Below are 20,111 nucleotides of genomic sequence, written 5' to 3'. Positions count from 1 at the left end.
CTTATACTAATGGGAGCATCTAACCAAGGGAGAGGAACTTCCAGTGACTTGGAAGCACCCAAAGACTTATCAAGCCAGCAGTTTATTCTATCACTGCTATAAGCCTGAACCAAGAACTTTGCAATTATTGTATTTGATTCCTTTAACCAATTTTAATTCTCACCTTTCTTTCTTTCTTTCTTTCTTTCTTTCTTTCTTTCTTTTTATAAATAAACCTTTAGCATTTAGATACTGAAGGATTGGCATCAATGTGATTTTGGGGAAATATCTAAGTTATATATTGACCTGGGTGGGCGGCTGGTCCTGTGAGATCAGATATAGCCTCTTAGGGTATGTCTTCACTCCCCGCCAGATCGGCGGGTAGCAATCGATTTCTCGGAGTTCGATATATCGCGTCTCATCTAGATGCGATATCGAACCCCGAACACGCTCCCGTCGACTCCGGAACTCCACCAGAGTGAGTGGCGGTAGCGGAGTCGACGGGGGAGCCGCGGACGTCGATCCCGCACCGTGAGGACGGGTAAGTAATTCTAGCTAAGGTACTTCGACTTCAGCTACGCTATTCACGTAGCTGAAGTTGCGTACCTTAGATCGACCCCCCCCCACCACCTAGTGTAGACCAGGCCTTAGTTGAAGACATTGATTTTAAAGAACCACTCATTTCTCAGTCTAGTGTTTTTGGTGGTAATACAAGGACTGGAATTCCCAAGGAAACTGCTTTCATGACTTCTTGTTAGCTGGTGTGGTGAAGCAGAAGTTTCCTTTGCAGGTTGAAGGGGAAAGGACGGACATTACTCATCTAATCGTAATCACACTGAGACGCTGAAGGAAGCAGAGCGAGGATGTGCTACTAGCAGTAATCCAGCCCAATGGGGAGGAGTTAAATATAAAGAAGAGGGTCATGTGGAGAACAGGGTTTGCTCTCAGAGCTTTGGAGAGAAAAGAAATCTGCCACTTTTTCTCTGTGAACTCCGTTTGCTTTTCTTGTTCCTTTCCGTTACAGTAAAGATACAGAGAATGGAAGTGGTTAAACTTCTCCCGAGGCAATGAATCACTTGGCTTGGTTTCCTCTCACCATTGCCAGTGCAGACAGGAGGGACAGGATTTGTTTTAAACGAGTCATGGACAGTTGATATTTTCATTGTTTTCTTTCTAAGCATTTAGCTTGGGGTCAGCCTCAGAGCCCAGTTAGTACTGAGGAGAATTAATCATTAAAGGGCAAAACCCTTCCTTAATGCAGAGTTAAGATTGGCTGGAGCAATATCAGCCCCTTGCAGAACCTCTGCAGCCGCAAGACTCAAACTTCTGAAAAGCAGGAGACGCAGTTACAGTTGCCTGCACCACCTTCATCCTGTCCTCTGTCAGCAGCGTCCCTTTAACACACACACATTTACTCTACCAACACCCTGCTGGCTGAAATCTACAAACTGTTCACTACCTTTTACAGCCCTTCCAACCAGAGCTCCAACCCCATCTTGGCCTGACAAGGCCCCCTGGGCAAATCAGACTGGGGTAAGGATTGGGCAGGGCCATGAGAGTGGCTGCAGAGCAAGACCCTGACCCCTACTCAGATCAGCCCCACCTCACTGATCTCTCCTCACTCAGACACACTGCACCCTCCCCAAATTCCTGAAAGCCTGGGTAGGGAGCTTATTTTCCTTGTGATGGTCTGAGCTCTCCCTCCCCACCCGGCCGCAGCTGGAGCTAAGATAGATGCCCTCCATTGCTCCTTTGGGAAACACAGTGTTAATTTAGATGAATCTGATAAGGCTCAGACGTCCAATGTCTGATCTCCGTTCACATTCTCCACAGTTCCAGCCCTTGTTGCTTATTGAAAGAAATGACTCAGTATCCCAGTTTCATGTTTTATTAACATGAACAAATACAACCAAGAACATACATCGCTAAGGCTAAACGACTAGCTAATGAAAGGTTAAACAATACAGTGATAAAGTTCAGGTCAAATCAGTAAATCAACGAGTTAACTAGGATATTGCGTTGGAATCAAGTCATCAATTTAGTCAAACCATCAGATGAATACAGCAGAAAATCAACCCTTATAAATCCTAGAACAGCAACCCAAGGAGGCAGGTGCATCTTTAGTGGTACCAAAACCCCAATCAGAGGTTTTCACCCAGGCAGTGCATCCCAGATTTGGAGAGCTGAACATTTCAATACCGAAACCAAATTATTGCTTATATTTAGCCCACAGCCTCAAAGTGAATTAGTTTTCTCCTTAGATTTCACTATTGCATCACTAATAATAGAAAAAGGAAAATAAATGGCAAAGATTATGAGGGGTTGGATCTCTGCAGCTCTTTGGCTTTGGAGTCACATGGAGCAGGACCTGTAGCTGCAGTTGAGGAACCAGGTACTGGCATAGCTGGCCCAGCACTTCGGGCTAGCAGGCTTTTCAGGTACAGGAGACTAGTGCAGGCTGCACAGCCTGTCACTGTTGTGCTTCATTCCCCAGAGGGGATCAGTCCTGGGATCCTGGAAGTCAGTCTCCCTTAGATGACTTACATAAGAACACAAGACAGGTCATACTAGGTCAAACCAATGGGCCATCTAGCCCAGTGTGCTGCCTGAGTGACCAGTGCCAGATGCTTCAGAGAGAATGAACAGAACACGCTTGTTGAGCTGAAAGCTGAAGGACTCCCACCCTTACCTTTTACTTTATCGTTGTAGATTCCAGCTTACCCCATCTTACCACACCTCCTGCGAGGTGTCTGGGCAAATCAGGTGTGAACCAATCCTTCGATACAGACATGTCCCACTCTAGATGAAGTGAGGCAGAGTTTGGGCCAACGTCAGTTTGGAACAGCCCGACTGAGCCCGGCAGTTTTCTCAAAGTATCTGCTGCCGTAAACCGCATGCAGTGTGGACGTGTGAACCCCAAAGGTATCAAACGTGAAAGAAACAAAGGCCAGTGACGGGGAGGTTTCCATGGCCAGGCCTGAGGGTTAAGCAGCTGGGCTCTAACAGCTGCCTCCTCAAAAGGAAAAACGGTCTCAGCACCCATAAAAATAACTGGTTGCAAAAATCAATCATCCTGCATCCATCACCATTTTAAATTCTGACCTCTCCCGCCCGATGTGTCTTTGTTTAGCAAACAAGCAAATTGGGGACTCTGTGGTTGTTACCCTCTAACTCGGTAGAAGGTTACACATCTTGACTCAAGCAATTTTCCTCTTCACAGAATATTTATTTAAAAGTTTATCAAAATAAATTCCATTTGAAAGAGAAATAATTACAGTCTACACTGGGGCTCTATTTTCATACATGCTATTTCTCCCACATGTTCCCCCGCTCTAATTCCTTTGGAGTGAGGTTTTACTTTTCAGGATTAGCCACCATTTCCAATATAGTAGGAGGGGCGGGGAGAGAACTAGAAGAAAACCTGAATTATATAGTAACACTGAAAGTTATCACATAATCAGCCTCTTACTTTACACTAATTAACTTCATGTTTAATTTCATTGTCACTGGTAACAACTTATTCAAAGATTACAAAATATAAACCTATAGGGCAGTTTTCTCTTAATTCCCATTTCCACCATTGAGTTTTGTGTGAAGTCACATTCTACAATAACCTAGGAGCCTTCCATTTATGTGAGTTCATTTCGCCCTGGGTCTTCTCCCATAAGTGTAGGTGGAAGGGCTCTCACGCTACGTGGGAAGGCTGCATCATGAGAAAAAACACCTGTGTTCTATTATCACATTTTCTAATCTTTCAGAGTAGCAACAGGTGGAGAAGTGATACAAATGCATAAGACTTAATAGCAAAACTAAGAGACCAAACCACAGAGTCAGGACTCAGCATTCATGTATCCTGCAGTCTGAACTTGGAATCTGATACATTCCCTCATTAGCTACCATAATTTGCCCAGCATGGAACTGCTTCTTGTCCAAAAAGGCAGCCAGATTGGGACCCATAGGCATGGATTGGCTCTGAAGCAATCAGATGTTTCTCTCTGTGCTTCATGAAACTTTGGATCCAAATGGTAAAAGACAGTTGTTCCCAATTTAATAATGGCATCCTTTAGGAGTGAGACCAATGCCACTTAACTAGGGAGCAGCATTCTAAAAATAGTTTACCTGGGCCACAGGTCACCATAGCTTCCATCACTGGGGCGAAAAATCAACCATTAGTACATGCGATTTCTACCTGAGTCCTTGTCAAATCTTTGACTTTTCTTGGAGTAATTTTATACTTCTCTGGTGTAGAATTCTTCACCAAGCACATAAAAGATCAGTAGCAATAGTGAAGTATAACTCCTCCTCCCCAAATATGCCCTTTATTTCTTTAATCTGGTGGCACAGATTTAAATTAGGGACTAAATTCAGGTGTGGCTTAGAATCCTTGTAAAACACCAAATGTCAGGTATCTATGGAAAATAGGTCTCTTTCTGCAGCTATATCACATTCAACACGGATTTCATTTTCTACATATTTGCAGCATCGCCCAGGGGTGACTGAACAGAAACATCACTTCCATTTTTCCCTTCCCTACCTAGATGGGAATTGCATTTCCCAAATAACAGGCAACCCGCACCTGATTAGGAAGGAGATCTCTTCACGAGCAACCTCCTGCAGGGCCTGGGCCACAACTGCTTTGGGGGCCAAACGCATGGGTATCTTATAGTCTCATAGAGTTTAAGGTCAGAAGAGACCATTATGATCATCTAGTCTGACCTCCTGCACAATGCAGGCCACAGAATCTCACCCACCCACTCCTGTAACAACCCCCTAACCTTAGTTCCAAGTCATTTACCAGGGAATCTTCTTCACAGCCCTTTAGAAAATATATTGACCTTCCCAACTGAATGGTTTGGATGGTGATAGGGAAGCCCTCTGACTTACCCTAGCTTCTTCTGTTGTTAGAGAGGGTGAAGTGACATTTTCCCCTATCCCTGCCCTGTTCATAGAATATCAGGGTTAGAAGGGACCTCAAGAGGTCATTGAATTCAACCCCCCTGCTCAAAGCAGGACCAATCCCCAGATTTTTGCCCCAAATCGTCCCTTCAAAGGCTGAACTCGCAACCCTAGGTTTAGCAGGCCAATGCTCAAACCACTGAGCTATCTCTCCCAGTTCCATCTCTTTGTTATAGTTCAATATATTTTAAGTGAGAAAAGTGGTAGTAACAATTCAGCACAACCTGAAGCAACATCAGAGCAACTGGGAACGAAACAATTTGTTGATGACTAACAATTGCTTTGAAATGGGGGAACAGTATAACCGTGATGCTCAGGGTTTGTTTAGACTAGGAAAAGTGATGGAGTTTAGGTCAGGTCAAAGGGAAAGCTAATGCCAACCACTGCACCTGGGCTGCAGCTGCACTACAACTATAACTGTCTTTTTACACCAAGGTCACTAACTTGAGCAGCCAACACCATGTGCAGCCCTAGTGGATGGAAGGCCCAGGTAGTTTTTGCCTCAGTGTAGCTTGTTGGGATCAAACCTCTCTCTCCCCCCACCTGGAGCTGATGAACATTCCTAGCTGGAGGGACACACACTCCTACGACTCAGAAGGAAAAAAGTTGATAGAAAAGAACGCAGGATTGACCCCAAAGAAGGGTCAGCTGCAAAAGGCAGAAGCAGGCAACCCATCTGCAGGAGCTGAGAGACCACGGTGAAGATGATGTGAAGATCACTTTGTGGGGAATTAACAAATGTGATTTAAAAAAAAAATCTTTGGCCAACCCTAGTCAAGGCATTTATTACAGTTCTCTCTCATGTGAATTTTCTGATGTCTAATAAGGCTTGAGCTCTGATTGAAGGTTTTCCTTCCTTCCTGGTCTACACTACGAGTTTATTTCGAATATAGCAGCGTTTTAAACCAAATTAACGCTGCACCCATCCACACAATGGAATCCTTTATTTTGATATAAAGGGCTCTTAATATCAATAACTGCGCTCCTCCCTGATGAGGGGAGTAGCGCTGAAATCGGTATTGCCATTTCGAATTAGAGTTAGTGTGGCTGCAATCTAACGGTATTGGCCTCCGGGAGCTATCCCACAGTGCACCATTGTGACCGCTCTGGACAGCAATCTGAACTCGGATGCACTGGCCAGGTAGATAGGAAAAGCCCCAGGAACTTTTGAATTTAATTTCCTATTTGCCCAGCGTGGAGCACTGATCAGCACAGGTGACCATTTAGTCCCAGAATCAAAAAAGAGCTCCATCATGGACCGTACGGGAGATACTGAATCTGATCTCTGTATGGGGAGATGAATCTATTCTACGAGAACTCCGTTCCAAAAGACAAAATGCCAAAACATTTGAAAAAATCTCCAAGGCCATGATGGACAGAGGCCACAACAGGAACTCGGCCCAGTGCTGCGTGAAACTTAAGGAGCTGAGACAAGCGTAACAGAAAGCCAAAGAATGAAATGGACGCTCACGGAGGAGGAGCGACTGACGACTGTAGCTATCCCACAGTTCCCGCACTGTCCGAAAACCATTTGAATTCTTGGCTGAGCTTCCAAAGCCTGAAGGGTCAAAAACATTGTTGCGGGTGGTTCAGGTATATGTCATCAGCCCCCAACCCTCCCCTGTGAAACCAAGGAAAAAATTATTTCCGCCTTTTTCAATGTCACCGTATGTCTACTGGATGCTGCTGGCAGATGCGGTGCTGCAGCGCTACACAGCAGCATCCCTTCCTTCCCTTCCCTTCCCTTGCAGATGGTGCAGCATGACTGATCTCCGTCATCGCCGTCCCCTGATTGCTCCTGGCCGCCTCGGTGAGGTCGGCCGGGCCTGGGCGAAAATGAGAATGATTCCCCAGGTCATTCTCTTCTTTAAGTTTTGTCTCCTGGAGATTCATTCCTGCCTGGAATATCATAGCAGCTGGAGCTGCCTCCTCCTCCTCCTCCTTTGATCTCTGCTTGCAGAGGCAATAAAGTCAGTGTTGTTTCAAATTCATGCATTCTTTATTACTTCATCACACAAATGGGGGATAACTACCACGGTAGCCCAGGAGGGGTGGGGGAGGAGGGAAGCAATGGGTGGGATTGTTGCAGGGGCACCCCCTAGAATGGCATGCAGCTCATCATTTCTGCAGGATGTCTGGGGCTCTGATCTGGAGCGGCCATTTGCCTCTCTGGTTTTTTAGTAGGCTTGCCTGATATTCTAGGCAGGACTGACTCTCCCTTTAGACAAAACTTGAAGAAGAGAATGACCTCGGGAGTCATTCCCATTTTTGTCCATGCGCCCCCGGCTGACCTCACCGAGGCTGGTCAGGAGCACCCATGACAGCAGCAGACGGTACAGTATGACTGGTAACAGTCATTGTCAACTTGCAATGCAGCAGACGGTACAGTAGAGCTGGTCACCCTCTTGGCTAATTTGCAAAAGGCAAGGGGATGATGCTGTGTAGCGCTGCAGTACCGCATCTGTTAGCAACATCCAGTAGACATACGGTGACAGTGAAAAAAGGCTGAATGGGCTCCATGGTTGCCGTGCTATGGCATCTGCCTGGGCAATCCAGGGAAAAGGGTGTGAAATAATTGTCTGCCATTGCTTTCACGGAGGGAGGATTGTCTGATGACATTTACCCAGAATCACCTGCGACACTGTTTTTGCCCCATCATTCATTGGTATCTCAACCCAGAATTCCAGTGGGCAGAGGAGACTGTGGGAACTATGGGATAGCTACCCACATTGCAACTCTCCAGAATTCGACGCTAGCTTCGGTACATGGATGCACACCGCTGAATTAATGTGCTTAGTGTGGCCACGTGCACTCGACTTTATACAATGTTTCCAAAAATCGGTCTCTGTAAAATCGGAATAATCCAGTAGTGTAGACATACCCCATGTGGATTTTCTGATGTTTAATAAGGTTTGAGCTCTGATTGAAACTTTTCCCACACTCAGAGCATGTGTAGGGTCTCTCTCCTGTGTGGATTCTCTGATGTGCAATCAGGGTAGAGTTCTGATTGAAGCTTTCCCCGCACTCTGAGCATATGTGGGGCTTCTCTCCTGTGTGGATTCTCTGATGTGAGATGAGGGCTGAACGATGAATGAAGTGTTTCCCACACTCAGAGCATCCATGAGGTTTCTCACCTGTGTGGATTCTCCTATGTTTGATAAGGTTTGAGCTCTGATTGAAGCTTTTCCCGCATTCAGCGCATGTGTGGCGTCTCTCCTGTGTGGATTCTATGATGTGAGATGAGGGTTGAACTATCAATGAAGCGTTTCCCACACTCAGAGCATTCATAAGGTTTCTGCCCGTGTGGATTGTCTGATGTGTGGTAAGGTGTGGCCTCTGACTGAAGTGTTTCCCACACTCAGAGCATCCATAAGGTTTCTCACCTGTGTGGATTCTCCAATGTGTGATCAGGCAGAGCTCCGAATGAAGCTTTTCCCGCACTCAGAGCACATGTAGGTTTCTCTCCAGTGTGGGTTCTCCAATGTGTGAGAAGAGTTGAGCTCCGATTGAAGCTTTTCCCACACTTATGGCATCTGTAGCGTGTCTCTTCCAGGTTGATTCTCTTGCGTGTAATAAGGTCTGAGTGGCTACTGAAGTTTTCCTCTGGCCTGTGCTGAGTCTCACAGTCTTTTGCTTTTTCTGGGAGTGCACAACTCCCGTAAACATTCCCTTTGGATCTTCCTGATAATGTTCCACGTGGTTCTACTTGTTCAGCATCTTCCTGCTGGGGTTTCTCCTCCTCATTCTCACTCACCATCCCATCACCTGATGGCAGATAGAGACAATCCAGACATAGGTCACTCCCTATGCTGGAGAGAAAGGAATCTCAGAGAGAGGAATGGAAAAGGGATGAACAAACCAAAATATGTGCAGGAGAGATCAAACCTATCAGGATCTGCTTTTTCCCAAATCCTTCCCCAGAGGAGAGAGGAAGGGATCAGTTTTGGTCTGTATCTCATGAGATCATTCAGGAGAAAGTGAGATTGGGGAGGGGCCTGTTTCCAGTTGTCAGTCAGAATAGATGGGAAGCCTTGAGTGACATCTGCCATAATGGTTCCACATCTGCAGAGAACAATCCTGAACTTGGAGAGCTCACAAGGTCTTTGTAGGGTATTTGTATTTGTCCAATCTTCCACTTCTTGTAAGCTGTTTTTTTGTGTTTTCACTGTTAAGCCAAGCTGGTCGCCTGCCGTATTTACTTTTCTTCCTACACATCGGGATGGTTTGTTCCTGCAACCTCAATAAGGATTCTTTAAAATACTTTTTAAAGTATTTCCTCGACTCCTTTCCCCGTCATGTTATTCTCCCAGGGGATCCTGCCCATCAGCTTCCTGAGGGAGTCAAAGTCTGCTTTTCTGAAGTCCAGGGTCTCTGTTCTACTGCTCTCCTTTCTTCCTTGTGTCAGGATCCTGAACTCGACCATCTCATGGTCACTGCCTTCCAGGTCCCCATCCACTATTGCTTCCTCTACTATTTCTTCCCTGAAGGGGTTGATTTGGGGGTGCGGCGGGGCAGACCAGGGAAAAGGTGGGGCGGTGCTTTGGGGAAGAGGTGGAGTGGGGGAGGGGCCTGAGGCAGAGCAGGAGTTGAGCACCCACTGGCCAGAGGGGAAGTTGGTGCCTACTGAGGGGATGGACAAAGGACTGACAGACTCAGAGAAGATGAGGGTTGAAAAGGACTTCAGGAGGTCATCCAGTCCAACCCCCTGCCCATGGCAGGACCAACACCAACTAAATCATCCCAGCCAGGGTTTTGTCAAGCCGGGCCTTCAAAACCTCTAAGGAAGGAGATTCCACCACCTCCCTAGGGAACCCATCCCAGTGCTTCACCACCCTCCTAGTGAAATAGTGTTTCCTAATATCCAACCTAGACCTCCCCCACTGCAACTTGATATCATTGCTCCTTGTTCTGTCATCTGCCACCACTGAGAACAGCTGAGCTCCATCCTCTTCGGACCCCCGCCCCCCTTTCAGGTAGCTGAAGGCTAGGGTTACCAGATATCCCGATTTTATAGGGATAGTCCCGATTTTTGGGTCCTTTTCTTGTATAGGCTCCTATTACCCCCCACCCCGTCCCGATTTTTCACATTTGCTGTCTGGTCACCCTATTGAAGGCTGCTATTAAATCCCCCCTCGCTGTCCTCTTCTGCAGACTAAATAAGCTCCAGCCCCCTGGTCATTTTCCTTGTCGTCAGCTGGACCCTCTCCAATTTGTCCACACCCTTTCTGTAGTGGGTTGGCCCCAAACCGGACGCAATACTCCAGATGTCCAGATATGGCCTCACCAGTGCCCAATAGAGCGGAATAATCACCTCCCTCGATCTGCTGGCAATGCTCCTACTAACGCAGCCCAATATGCCGCTAGGCTTCTTGGCAAGAAGGGCACACTGCTGACTCATAGCCGGCTTCTCGCCCACTGTAATCCTCAGCTCTCGTTGACCAGCCCCAGGGCTGACTCATGAGTCCGCGGGGGAGGGGTGGAGGAAAGGAGGCCACGGTGAGCGGTGAGGACCCCAGAGAGGGGGGTGCAGTGGAGGAGAGGGGGGACTCAGCCAGGCAGCAGTGGGCGATGGGGGATGGGAGAAGGGGGGAAGCAGATACAGGAGGAGATGGAGCACAGGCTGGGCACCAGGGCCCAGGCATCCAGGGCCTGGTTGGCGGCAGCTGTGCCAGGGGAGGCCTAGCCTCCCCACCTATTTACCAACCGCCTGTGCTTCCACTGAGGGATCTCCAGAGTGTCAATGTTCCCCGGAGCTCGCCTTCCCTGACAGGCCTGAGCAACCAGAGCTTGTCCCTAGCCCACTCCCAGCCTCCCCGCGGGGAGCGTATGGACCCAAACAGGCTGGAGACAAGTTATCGCAGGAATCACTGGGGACTCGGGGAGCTGAATTTCTGACTCGGGGCTGAGCAGTGCAGGGTGGATGCACAGCACAGCTGTGAGGCTGTTTGATGCGATCGATGCACCCAAGTCGGTTTAGTGGGGGTCTAGTGAAGACCCACTAAATTGACAGCAGAGTGCTCTCCGGGCGACTCTGGGACTACACCGGGAATGACAGGAGTAAGGTAAGTCTCCCGTTGGCCCAGCACAGTGTAGACACAGCAGTAAGTCGACCTAAGCTACGTCGAATCCAGCTGTGTTAGTCCCGTAGCTGGAGCAGCGTCACTTAGGACGACTTACTGCAGAAGGATGGACACAGCCTGAGGCCTGAGTTTCCACTGCAGTCTGGATACTCAAACACCAGCTTGGCAATACAAGTCACCAAGCCCAGGCCACGCAAAGACAGGCACAGTGTGCAGTGTGGACACTCCTTCAGATAAGCCCAGGAGTGTCACATGAGGAAATCAATCCTTTCCTTTCGTTGGACTTCCTGGTAGAAGAGCCCAGTGATGGTGGAGCTCCCCGACCGTCAGTGACAAACGCAGCGCTCCAGCAACTGAGCTCTAGGGCTCGCTGCTGAAAGAAAAGCTTCACGAGTGACAAAGGGCAAAGGGAGGTGCTGGTCTTTGGCCAAGGGCAGGGAGCCCCACCCTCCAACACAGACCATTTCCCTCGTTGTCTGTCTGTGCTGGGGCAGGAGCAATAACACGGCCTCTTGCTTTTGCTATTGCAGAGAGTCGGTTCTGACGGTCTCCTCAAACACAGGGTGCGGAACAGGCCTCAGACCTGACTGGGTGTAAAGAAGAACTACGCAGCTAGACTGAGCCAGCTGGGAATTCAGCTGTGCCCCTTTCCTGGAGGGATGGACTGACCTGTGAGGGGACTGGAACCGGAGCTACCAATGTTTAACTTGCACTCGTTCAGCATCTTTCCTGTGAGTGCCGTCACTGTAGGTTAAATACTCCAGCCCCAGGCTCCCCGCCAGCTCTGGGCCGACAAGCTTTCCCTGGGATTGGATTCTGTACAGCACGGGTGCAGGGAACCAGCAGGTGCATCTGACTCCTTGGTGAGGTTTTGCGTGCAAGGTGTGTGTGTGAGTCTTTGTGTGTCGGAAGCATGAGTGTGGCACTGTCACTGAACCGAGAGAGGGCGACGGTGGTGGGAGAGAGACAGTGGAAGAATAAAGGGGCAGCGATGGGCATAATGATAATGATTGTGTTGTGGTTCATTCCTTAGATCTGGTGCCACTGCCTGTCCCTTTAGCCTTGTAGTTTACCAAGAATAAAACTAAATATCTGTTCAGATACAAGGGAGTGTCTGTGTCCATTCCTGTTAGCTGCACAGGGGTTTGATATTGCTGCTTTCAATCCTCCGGCTCTGCCAGGATAAGGAACAATTCAGGCCGTAATTGAACTGAAGGAGGGAGATGATTTTCTGACAGGAGGGACGGCGCCTCTCAAAGGTGTTTGGCAGGCAGCCTCCTTCCCAGGTCTGAACCGACAACACCCAGTTGAAAAGAGCCCCTCCCCAGCCCTCCTCAGCCCGGTGAAAACGAGCGAGTGAGTGAGCGTGGGGGAGAGCAAGTGATGGAGGGAGATGGAGTGAGCGAGCCAGGACCTCGGTGAAGGGGCGGGATGAGGGTGTTCGGTTTTGTGGGGTCCGAAAGTTGGCAACCCCAGATCCAGGGGAAACAACTCAAACACCCAACGAGTCTGGCCAGGGGCAGGACATCAGCTTTGAGGGGAGGGGTGGGTGTGGCAGTGAAATCACAAAGGCCTTTTGCAGGAACTCGGCCTATTGGGCAAAGGTGGTGGGGAGGGGGTGACCTCACAGAGAGACCCCGTCATCAGCCGGGCAGGACCGAGGTGCAGGGCCAGGCCAGTCTCTGAGACCCCCCTCCCCGGCTTTGCTGCCGCAAGTCTCCTTCGCGAGGTCTCTCCTCGAGGGCTGAGAGAGAATTAGGATTCAGAGTTGTGAGCATGAGGAGGAACCTCTGTGGAGTTTTCTCCTTTCCTACCACTGATTGTGCCGAAAACAAACTTCCCTTTGAGAAGGTAAGAGGCTCAGAGAGGTTTGGAACCTGTTCCGTCTGATCCACCTGGCGCAGGCAGCATTCTAGGCACAGACAGCGCTGGCTTCAGGTGGCAGAATTTGATTTCCTCCCTAGGTTTTGATGATTGGAATCCCTGGGGACATTGGGGTGTATCCTTTTTGGTTTATCTTTTCCTCTTTCCTCCCTCCTTTCTCCTCTTCTCTTGCTTTTTTTTCCCCTTTTCCCAGCTTCCCTCCCTCTAACAAGGAGGGACAGGTCTGGAGTGCGGGCAGGGGAGGGGTATTGCTCTCATTGCGGGAGGTCCTCACCAAGAGGTGGGTCTGGGTCTGAGAGTGATCCCGTCTGATGGTGTCCTGGGCCGTCCTGTGGGACATCTGGTGAGACCCCTCAGCCTCCTGCCACTCAGAGTCTCAGTGCTGATTGGCTGAGCAGGGGGCTATCGACACCAAGGAGACTCAGGTCAGTTTGGTCTCTTTTCAAATCAGGCAAATAAGTCACAACCAATCCAATGTATGGAATTAATCTTGCTGCTTCTCTCCATTAATTGTCTCTTGGCAGGTCATGATTTCCTCTAATGTCCTAGGTCTTCTAAAATACTTGCTGAATAATTACTATGAACCACTGTTGGTCTCTAGCTCACTTGAGGGCACTTTATTCTGATCACTCTATGTGTGAAATTCAAGATGTGAGAGAGGCTGAAAGTCAGGAGCAGTCTTTCCTCTAATTTCTTATGTCCATGTGTGGAATGAATTTTGTTTTGGGCACTAATATGGAGGTGAGGTGTGACACATCACCTACATATTGCGCTCCTTACAAAATTCATTCTGCACATGGATGGTGTGTGGCAGGGGTGAGGCTGAAAGGTTTGGAGTGTGGGAGGGGCTCGGGGGGGGTTGGGGCGCAGTGATGTGAGGGCTCCGGCTGGGGGTGCAGGCTCTGGAGTGGGGCTAGGGATGAGGGTCTCAGCATTGGAGCAGAGGGTAGGGGCGCAGGGGGTGAGGGCTCTGGGGTGGGGCTGGGAATAAGGAGATTGGGGAGCAGGTTGCCCCAGGGAGAAAGAACTGCCCCCTCCAGCCCTCTCTCCCCACAGCAGCTCAGGGCCAGATGAGAGGGCACCTGTCTCCAAGCCGCAGCAGCGCCGGTGGGGCTGGGTTGGGGCTGAGGGAGGCGACAGGGTTTATTTTTCCGAAGTCAAAAGGAGGAAGGGATGGAGTTATGCTTCAGTTTTTACCTCATAAACTTAAGTCCTGTCTAACCTACAGGACACTATGGGAATAAGACACTATGTCATGTGGTGACATCACAAGAGCAGAGGATGTGAGAACTACAGCAACTGAGAGGGTGGGGGATTTAGAGTCGGATTGTTTCAAATGCTGCATTTGTCGGCTGACATTTAACCGCAACGCTTAGCTAACACCATGGAGAAAGGAATTCTCTGCTAAAGATTCAACTTGCCCCTTTGGCCAACTCCACCCCTTCCCTGACCGGAGTGTGCTCAGAACAGCCCCACCTCCCCCCGCACACACACACACACACAAGCCCACAGCTGGGCACTCAGCACAAAGCCAGGGAAGTGGTTGCTTGGCTTGTTTTACTTTTTGCTTTGCAGAAGGTTTTTTCAAAAGCATTTTCTGCTCCTGTTCCCCATGGTGAGGAAGCAGATGGTTGTGGGGAAGGGAACCTGAGAGCGGTGGAGCCGGGGCAGTGGGGGTGGGACTTGGGGGAGGCTGAAGAGAGCACCGTGGGGCTAGAGGTGACGGGGGCGTTGGGGGGAAGGGAACAGTTTGGAGGAAGCTGAAGGGGGAGATGGGGAAACGGGACATTTGTGGGGGCTAAAGGGGCAATGGGGAAGTTGGGGAGGCTGAAGAGGGTGATGGGGAAGTTGGGGAGGCTGAAGGGGCAACGGGCTGCAGGCGGCCGGAGCAGAGAGGCGGTTGGGGGGCTGCTCGTCCCCACGGGAGGGGAGGAGGAAGAGGAGCTGCCCTTCTTTCTGAAGCTGTTTCCTGTTAGATCTTGCAACTTCACTGTTCCTGAGCAGGGTCCTGTGATGACAAGGGAACTAGAGATTCGTGGTCCTGCTTTCAGCAGGGGCTTAGGCTGGATGAGCTCCTGAGGTCTCTTCCAACCCTAATTGTCTATGATTCTGTGTTTCTGTGGAGGACAGGTCCATCAATGGCTATTGGCCAGGGTGGGCAGGGATGGTGCCCCTAACCTCTGTCTGTCAGAAGCTGGGAATTGGGCGACAGGGGGTGGCTCACTGGATGTTCCTGTCTGTTCATTCCCTCTGGGGCACCTGGCACCGGCCGCTATCGGCCGACAGGACACTGGGCTAGATGGAGCTTTGGTGTGACCCAGTCTGGCCGGTCTTCTCTTCCAATGCTCTTCTCACATGCTCAGTAACAGCTGCAAGTTTCTGCCCTCAGGCACCATCAGAATCTGCTCCCTGCAATCAAAGGCAGGAAAATCCCTGAAGGGGAAATCGGAGGCGGGATGGGCAGAGGGACAAAACTGGGAGAGGATCTGGGGTTCAGACGGGGGCTGCCCTGCCAGGTAGGTGCAGAAGGGAAAACCCCCAGCTAGAAGGAGGCAGAGGGGATAAAAGTCCCCACTGATGGGGTGAGCCGGCAGCAGCAGTTCCAAACTAGGGTGTGGTGGATGGTAGAAGGACTCGTGTTCCTCACGGGATGGTCCATCTCAGCCCTCCCCAGGGCTCTGGTGTTAAAGGCCCCGAGTGGCCCAGTGCCCAGGCTCCACCGCTCTGCTCTAGCTAAAATGGTGGACTGAGCTGCCAAGGGAGATGTGATTCAGAGAAATAGTTTAAGTCTCCCTCCCCCCATCTCCTCATCATAAAGCAAACTGATACTTTTAGACGTGTTTACTCCGTTTCAAAGTATTCCTGGCCAGTTTCCGTCTCGGTATTATATTGGTATAACACGAGTGGGAACCAATTACTAACACACAGCATATTCCTGCGCGCAGTGCTGGGAGCTGGGGATCTGGCGGCACCTCACTGTGGGATTCACGAGTGGCTCCGGGAGCATCCATGCAATCAAGCCGCTCCACATGCCATTGTGCCGAGGGATAACAGCGCCTGGAGGGGTTGCTGCTGGTCACTAGCAGGGCATTGTGGGAGACAGCCCAGGCTGGAGAGGGTCTGGGGCACAGCGGAACCCATCACAGCGTGTCCCCAGCACCCACAGGAATATCGTGCCCTAGGAGGAGGTTTGGGCTTTGCTGTGATGCTCCCGGGCGGGCGGGGCGGCGAAGCCTCGGGCGAGGCGGGGCATTACCCCTCGCGCCGAGTCTCTGTCCCGCTCTCCGCCAATCAGGAGCGGGGAGGTGCGGCGAAGTGACGGGATAGGGCCCTCCTCCACTAGAGGCCGCCTGCCAGAGGGAGAACTACACTACCCAGTGTGCACTGGGAGGGGCGCGTTGTCTGAGCAACCAGGCCGTCCCTGCCGCCTGAGAGGAGCCAGGAACTACAACTCCCAGCCTGCCCGGGCGCCCGTCCTCGAGCCCAGGAAGGGCGGGTCCCTGGGTCAACCTGACACCTCTCCCCACCCCGTGCAGTGTATTGACCTGCCCCGGTGAGGAACGTGTCGCGCTGCCCGCCCCTGCACAAAGCAGCTGAGCGGGCGGGGAGGGGCGAGGACCGGGCGGCCAGCTCCCGCCCCAAACCTGGCGGGGGCAGGTCTGTGCGGGGCAGGTGAGTGCCGGGTCTGTCTCCGTCCGGTGACTTTACACCTGTGTCTGCACCGGGATGGTCCCAGCGCCCCTTGTTTGCTGGGGCTTTAACCCCTCGGGGGTGAGCTGGTTTCTGCGCGTGTCTGAGGCGGCTTGGACCCGGCGACGGGTCAGCGCCCCTCACTCCCGCTGTCCTCCCCAGCCACCCCACTTCCTCCTCCCTCGGGTGAGCCCGGCTTTGAACACCTGCAGTAACAGTGTCACCCACAGACAAAGCTGCCACTGAACTGAATTAACCCTCCTCATCCCCGAGCCCCCTCGCCCGCCTGCCCCAAAGCCCTGCCCCTGCCCCCGAGGTCCCTGCCTCACATCACCTGTCCCTTCCTCCAATGCCCCACCCTCACTCTGCCCCTTCCCCCGAATCCCCACTCCCGCACAGCCCCACCCCCATACACCCCACCTCTGCCCACACATTGCCCCATCCCCCAAGCTCCCGCCCCAGCACCACCCAGTGACCCAGGAGCAGGCCAGACCCGGGACGGGGGAGGCATAAACATGCTTTGCTCTGCCACAGACTTCCGAGTGTCCTTGGGCACATCACTCAGCCTCTCTGGGCCTCAGTTCTCCCGTGCGGGAAATGGGGCTGGTGGTGCTTCCCGCCTTCGCACGAGCCTGGGAGGAGAACTACCCTACAAATTAGGAAGATGCTGGGATCCTGGAGTCATGGGGGAGGGTTCAGGGGGAGCATATTAGCACCATCATTTGGTATATGGAGTCTGTTTGGAAACAAAATATTTCCCTGAAGTCATTCCAAACCCTGTATTCAGCCATAACCTTGGGAAATACGTAATGGAGCAGTGTGGTTTTTCCCTGTGTAGCCAGCAACGACCTGGCACCACCCCCAGCTCTGCCCCCTTCCTGCCACTGCGACCCCATCTCACCTCCTGACCCTGGCTGGGCACCCCGCAGCCCCTCGTAGCAGGGGGCTGTGTAGGGGGGTCTCCTTGCAGCCCTCAGTGGGTGTCTGGTGGGTGCTGTCACCTCTGCCAGAGACCCCCAAGAAACTCACTAGCTTCCTCCTCATGTGGGGAAGGGCTCCTACTTTCTGACGTGGGAGGGAGATTCCGTGATGTCAGAGCCCGTGGGAGGAGGGGTTCTAATCACGAGTCTGGAGTGGCAGGGCAACCCCCTCCCCCAGTCAGATTCTGCTAGGGGGCTGGGCTGGGATCTCTAGGGTTGCCACTATGGAACCCAGGAGTCCTGGCTCCCAGTCCCCCGCTCTCACCTCTAGACCCCACTCAGCTCCCAGAGCTAGGGATAGAACACAACCCCCACCCTGCTCTGACCATTAGACCCCACTCCCCTTTTAGGCTCACTGCCTCGTCTATCCACCCAGCCCACCTGTCCATCCCTTTGCTGCAGGTTTCTGGGGTCACCCCTGCTCTGCACTCCCAGTGCAGCCCAAGACCTTCCTCCCCCAGCCACATTTCCTCTCCCCTCGTGCTGGACCATCTGCTTGCCCCCCCCCCGCCTCTTGAGGTGTGCTATGCGGCGTGACTGGGGATTGTGCAATGGCTCAGCACCAGGCAATGCAGAATGTAAACCACAGACGCTGCCCTGCCCGACCCCACCGGAGCTGCCGTCCAGGGGCATCGGAGCCCAGTGCCCTGCACCTGTGCCCTCCTGCCCCACGAGGGGCGAGCTACAGTCCCCACCACGTTCCGCAGAGGGGAGAAGGGTCAAGCCAACCAGCCCATTTAGGATGGGGGAAATCAACACCCTTTTTTCTGCACAGCCACTGACCGTCAGCAGGATTCCTCCTCTTCCTCCTCCCTCCTGTGCTTCAGTGCGACTAAATCTCCGCACCTAGACAGCCGGTCCATCCGCTGCACCCCAGTCCCCTTACCTAAGCCTCCTGCCAAAGTCCTGCACCTGACCCCATAGAATTAAGTCTCATATGTCTTTGGGATCTCAACTTCTTGTGCCCAGAGAGTCTCAGCCCCCTCAGTAGATGATCTTAGTCTGAGAAACATAGTGTCTGTCTTCTCCAAAGAAGTACTTGGAGAGAGTTTTCTTATGTGACCATGTGGCCTAGTGGATAAAGTATCTGACTTTGGATCAGGTGATTGAGGGGTCAAGTCCCTTTGTGGTTGTGCTTGTGCAGTTTTACCTTCATGCTGAAAGTCCTGCTCCCTTCATGGCTGGAACCTCTTCTTGGCCACTCAGGCCAATGCTCTGGCTTAAGCAAGAGCCCCGGGAAGGAGTTGGGGGGTGGGCGTCACAAAGGCTGGGGCATGAGACCCAGGTGCTTCCAGTCTCGCCTTTGCCATTCCTGACTTGCCAAAGAAAATGGGCATCTGCCCAGGCTAGCATGTAGAGCAGTTTCCCTCTTCCAAATGTGCATCTGTCCCTGTGCTTGAGGGGGTTTGCTAAATAGCACCGTGGGAACTTGGGTGTTTCTCTGCTTCTCACCAGCTGGGGAAAAGCCTCTTCGGATAAAATCTCCTGCCCCACTGCAAAAGTGAGCACGGAGAGTGGGAACGGTTAGAGGCCCCACTGGGGGGGGCTGGCCCTGCTTTCCTACCGTCTTCTGATGTTGGCCACAGACCATCAGCAGCCGCTGCGCATGCTGATCTGTGGGTGGCCTTCAGTGGGTGTTTGGCATGGCAGGGAGCAGGCTGGCCAGGGTCTTTGTCGCTGTCTGCTGGCCATGCATAGGCATGGTCCTCCTCCTCTGAACAACCAGAGTTAGTCTGTGCTTGAAAAGAGAGACACAGGAGACTCAAGACAAGAGGGTGAGAAAGATCGAGAAAGGACCTATGAAGACAGCCCACACAATAGGGACACTGCCTGGTGAAGGGATGTGGAGGCACCAAATTGCCCCATTTTCCTGGTGCCCTATGCAGCTCCGTACTGCTCCAGCGGCCAGCCTGATCCCCGGCTGGCTGAGCCGGCCAGGAAAGCTGCCCCTGCTCCGCCTCTTCCCAAAGCCCCTACCCTGCCTCTTCCCACCCCTGCTCCATCCCATATCCCCCCCCCACACCCCCCCATCCCCAGAGCGACATACCGGTTGACTGCAGGCGGGATCAGGTGCACCCTGCACACACCGGGCGAAGGGAAGTGGAACGACCTGGCCCCAGCCCGCTCTGCTCCACCAGCTCCCAGCTGCACCGCTGGTGAGTGTTGGGGGGTGTTCCCCCTCCCAAGTTCCAAGGCTGGGAGCAGAGTGCAGCGGGCTGGGCGGATCACCCACTTCCCGCCGCCCTGGAAGTGTGGGGTCGGGCCTGCCCTGCAATTCCCGGGCGGCAGGAAGTGGAGTGACCTGGCCCCAGCCTGCTCCACTCTGTCAGCTCGGGCGGGGGGACGGGGGTGCTAACGGGGGGGATGGGACTAGGGAACGGGGAACAGGGACACAGGCAAGTCTCTGTGGTTTCAGAGCTGGGAAGTGGGACGTGGGGTGAACACTCTGCAGTGTCAGAGTTCATAGACTCATACACTTTAAGGACAGAAGGGACCATTATAATCGTCTAGTCTGACCTCCTATACAACGCAGGCCACAGAC

The sequence above is a fragment of the Mauremys reevesii genome, linkage group 17 (assembly GCF_016161935.1).
Source record: "Mauremys reevesii isolate NIE-2019 linkage group 17, ASM1616193v1, whole genome shotgun sequence".
Classification (NCBI taxonomy): domain Eukaryota; kingdom Metazoa; phylum Chordata; order Testudines; family Geoemydidae; genus Mauremys; species Mauremys reevesii.
This window is presented reverse-complemented; position numbering follows the sequence as displayed.